The 4864-nt window shown below is 42.2% G+C and overlaps 1 non-coding gene across 1 annotated transcript; it reads right to left on the bottom strand.

The window, feature by feature from the left end:
* Positions 1-1945: 1945 nt before the first annotated feature.
* LOC126947098 (U5 spliceosomal RNA) lies at positions 1946-2060 on the bottom strand. The gene has a single exon (XR_007722926.1). It is a non-coding gene; the product is annotated as a U5 spliceosomal RNA (small nuclear RNA).
* Positions 2061-4864: the final 2804 nt, after the last annotated feature.

Below are 4864 nucleotides of genomic sequence, written 5' to 3' on the forward strand. Positions count from 1 at the left end.
ATATCCTTGTAGCTAAGTCCATGCATATGCTCATAATTTTAGAATGATTGTGCTGGCTACTCTCTGTTTGCCCCTCCGGTCTACTCTCCATCCTTGTCTGCCTTGTTCCATGGACCACATAAGGGCTCATTTGCCCTCTGGCAATGTGCAGCTCATGCAGGGCTTTAGGGAGGGCGGTAGAGAAGAGTGGGTGATATATGGTGACTCCTACCCTGCCTCCTTGTAGGCTGTCATTAGCTGCATTCTTGTATTAATGGTTGTGGTGCCTGGGTAGCCCTCTCCCAGAGCTTAGTTCTCAGGAAGTTGCTAACCCCAAGGTAATGCACCATTCCTTGTTAGTTTCCTTTAACCTTGCCCTTGCCTTTATAGAGAGTTCTTCATTAAACCTTTCTCACTTACCCCATGTGAGTTTGCCATCTGTTTCCTGGCAGGACCCTGGATGATAAATGCGTGCTCCTATTCCTAGCATATTCTGCATCCCTAATTGCTCACCTGCATTGGGAACTTGGGAAGGATTGTGTAGAAAGGTCAAGAGCTCCCTTTTTGCTGACTGAAGGACTGGATACCTGTGATCACTGAGCAGCCATCTTCTATTTCTTTCTCCTGGACACCTCCAGGCTCTCATGGGGATTTCTCAACCTATGCCTGTGGCACTCTGCTGGGGCACGGAGGAAATAATCAAGAGAGCCCTTAGCCCTCCTGCCCAAGCTTTGACCTCAAGTATGTGAAAATTTCACCTTGTTCAGGATGCTCAAAACCTTCTCTGGAGTCCAAGTGAGGTGGGAAAGGTTGCCGTGGTCATTTCTTATCCTTTTAAACACCTGAACTCACAGCACAATTTGTTTATTAAATTATTTCTCTACTTTAGTTTTAAATGGTATTACAATTTTTTGTTTGTTTATTTGTTTTTGTTTTGTTTTTGAGACAGGGGTTCGCTCTGTGGCCCAGGCTGGAGTGCAGTGGCATGATCACGGCTCAATGCAGCCTCAACCTCCTGGGCTCAAGCGATCCTTCCACCTCAGCCTCCCAAGTGGCTGGGACCACAGGTATGCACCACTGCACCCAGCTAACTTTTGTATTTTTCATAGAAGCAGGGTCTCCCTATGTTGTCCAGGCTGGTCTTGAACACCTGCGCTCAAGCCATCTGCCCACCTCGGCCTCCCAAAGTACTGGAATTACAGGCATGAGCCACCTTGCCTGACCTACGGTATTCTTTTTAAATAGCCAGAAGTATATTTTCAGAGCTTCTAGCTTGGATTAGAGTCCCCTGATACTATTTCTTCTGTGATTCTATCTTTTCTGTGCATCAGTAGAAATGTGTTTTCCTAAAGTCTACATCCAGTTTTACCTTCCTTGCCTTTGGATTTTCAGATAACACAATCAATCCCTTTATTCAAAGGTTCTTCACACTTCTGTTTAATCAATTGTTCTTGACTGTTCAGAATGAAGTGTCTGTCGCATTTCTTTTGTTACCTTCTCTTCAATGAAATTGTTAGCAAGACTAGTCAAAAATGATCAAATACTCTTCTTTTTGGTGGGAAATGAGAGTTTTCCATGGAGGAACTTTGGAGGAGGGCGGTAGAGAAGGGTGGGTGATATATTGTGACTCTTACCCTGCCTCCTTGTAGGCTGTCATTAGCTGCATTCTTGTATTAATGGTTGTGGTGCCTGGGTAGCCCTCTCCCAGAGCTTAGTTCTCAGGAAGTTGCTAATGCCAAGGTAATTCACCATTCCTTGTTAGTTTCCTTTAATCTTGCCCTTGCATGCCCTGCATATTTGGGGTCCCCATCTTATTGCTCCAGACCCCTGCTCCTTAATGCATTACTGCCTTTGGGAATTCCAGTTCCCAGAGGTGGGCACTAGGAGAAAGTTGGTTTCAGAGGCAGAAAGATCTAGAGTTTAATCCAATCATTATTTATTTATTTATTTATTTATTATTTACTTGGCCTTGCCTAAGCAGGACCTCAAAAATTTGGTTATTAATTAATAATTGTTCCTCTCCATGGAAATCTTTAGTAAAAGGCCAAAGATTTATTTGTTCTGAAGAGAAACCAGAGCATCCAATATTATTGACTGTGTGAATCTAAGGCTTCTGCCTTACTGAGTTGCAAGCTTCCCGATCCAGCTCACAGATTATGAGAAGTAAATGGGATGACCTCTATGGAAATAATCAAGCACAGTGTGTGGAACTGTGGTTGCTCAGTCTGTGACTTATTCTCCCCAACTCCCTTTCCCACTTCCTCTCGCCACGCCTTTTCCTCCTCCCTCTCGCCATCTCCCTCCCCCTTCCCTGTCTTCTACAGTTCCCCTTTTCTTCCTACTTCCCATTTCCTGTCCCCACCTCTTCTCCTCCCTACTCCTCATCTCTCCTCTACACTTTCTATGTGAGACTAACACGAGGACAAGAGGAATTAAAAGCCAAGTCAGAAATATGTCAGATAGTTCCATTTCTCTTTGAAACAAATCATAGATGTGCAGGGCATTGCACTCAGAAGGGAAACTCCCAATCATAAATCCAGGCTCCAAAAGGCTTTTCCAATACTCCCTATTTAGTTCATGAACTCTCACTGTGGAGCATTGAGAACACAAAAAATGGCAGGAAATTGCTGATAATGTTCATTATTTTCCCAGTCTTTGAAAAATGCCTATTTAATGTTTTGGACTGAAGATTTTTCCTGGTGAATCAAAAGATAAACTCTTAAAATGGTTACATAATATATCAAATGGTCTTATCTGGTGGAAGCCAGCCGGCTAGCTAACATGAGCCAGTTCAGTAATTCTGAGGTGTTTGGAGTCAAGTTGGGAAAGGGATCCTGGGTTTCAGGAAACTGCTGCAGCAGCTGATGGGGCTGCTCTAAATGTTGGCTGGAGAAATGCACTTTGGGCCCTTTGCACCAAAATTTAGATTTACTTGGTTTCTCTTCTCAATTCTTACAAATCCTTAGCTTATCAAGGAAGATCAATGATCTTAAGATCTTTTAAGACTGCCCCACAATATGATGACAGAAAATATATTTTATCTTAAAATTTTATTACACTGTATTATATATATATAAAATAAATAATAAATATAATGTGTAATATATGTGTAAGTTGTGAAGACTATTGATATATAAACACACAGGGGCTGGAACATTAATATCTGGGTTGTCCTCCATGATGTCTGCCTCTCCCACCAAAATACCTGCTCTCCTGAATTTTGCATTCCCCTTCTTTAAAAACAAATTACTGAGTTTTCTGAGCTTCCTCCTAAGGAGTCAGGAGACTCATGGTCTGGTTCCTGGACTTTCCTCACAGTACGGCTCCCATATGCCTATCTCCACTCATGCCTCAAAAGGAGAAACCAAGACTGCCTTCTGCTCTGAGACAGGCAGAGACATCAGCCTCTCTGGGCTTGCTGAAGAAGGGAGAAAAAAACTGCAAGAAGCTATTGAACATACTGATGAAATAAAAAATGAAATAGATAGATTTCATGAACTAGCCAGTGAGAAGATTTTGACAGTAGAACAGAGATATAACAAACTCTGCCAACCATTTCTTCAGAAGAGGTCAGAATTGATCCCCCAAATCCCAAATTTTGGGGTAGCAGCATTTGTCAGTCATCTGTAATCACCCAACGGATTCTTCCTGCCTGCTGCACAGATAAAATCAATTCACTGAGACCGTGGTACTGTAGTAGCGGAAGAGTTTAATTGACATGAGGCCGGCCACGTAGGAGATGGAGTTATTACTCAAATCGGTCTCCCTAAAGGCTTGGAGGTTAGGGGTTTTCAAGGATAGTTTGGCGGGCAGGGGACTAGGGAGTGGGCAATGTTGATTGGTTGGGGATGAAATCATAGCTGTGTGGAAAATGGTCTCTGTGCACTGAGTCAGCCTCTGAGTGGGGGCCGTAGGACAGGTTGAGTCATGAGTTGCAGTCACAGTCCAGGTAGAGTCATCTGGGTAGAGTCATCTCATCATCAGAAATGCAGAAGTCTGAAAAAATATCTCAAAAGGGCAACCTTAGGTTCTGCAGTAAGGATGTTACCTGCAGAAGTAGCTCGGGAAGTTACAAATCTTGTGACCCCTGGAACAGTTGTTTATGCTTACAATTTAGCAGAATTTTGGCTCCTCTCTTGATTAGTTTTACAAAGGTGGTTTAGTTTTGGGAAAGGCTATTATCATCCTTGCTTTGGTTAAACTCTAAACTAAATTATTCCTCAAATTAGCTTAACCTATACCCAGGAATGACAAAGGACAACTTGGAGGTTAGAGGCAAGATAGAGTCAACTATGTTAGATTTATCTTACTCTCATAATTTTGCAGAAGTAGTGTCACATCCATAAGTGTCTGCACTGCTTGGGGAAGAGGAAGAAGAGGCACCTTGAGCAATACACAATGGGAAAAGAGTCTCTACCCCTTTCTGTTTGAATTCATCTTTATCCATGTCCATCTCAACAAAACTGTATGGAACCAACACCACTGAGCTCTGCGGGAAAAAAGAAAAATCTGCTTCCTTTGCTCTGCTGGAAGCAGAAGGGTGTTAGGCCCCTGTGTGGTAGAGCATAGACTTCTAGCTTTTTTCCTTCTCAGAAAGAACACTGTGTCTCTTTGTAAATAAGGACAATTAGCATTTACCAACATGCATTTGTCTACTTTCTCTTGTTTAAAAAAACAAAAAAGAATTTTTAAAAATGGGGTTCTAGAAAGTCAGTAAAGGTTAGGTTTGAGATGTTTGGGTGGGTGAAGTGGGCATTTTGACAACATGGCTTCTCCTGTGGTATGTTTAATTGTGATTTTTTTTTTTTTTAAAGCATCAGTTTGGTGAAAAATAATTGTGATGTTTACCAGGCATCCTTGCAGTTTAAGATGACACTAAAAATGA

Source organism: Macaca thibetana, chromosome X (genome assembly GCF_024542745.1).
Source record: "Macaca thibetana thibetana isolate TM-01 chromosome X, ASM2454274v1, whole genome shotgun sequence".
Lineage (NCBI taxonomy): Eukaryota > Metazoa > Chordata > Mammalia > Primates > Cercopithecidae > Macaca > Macaca thibetana.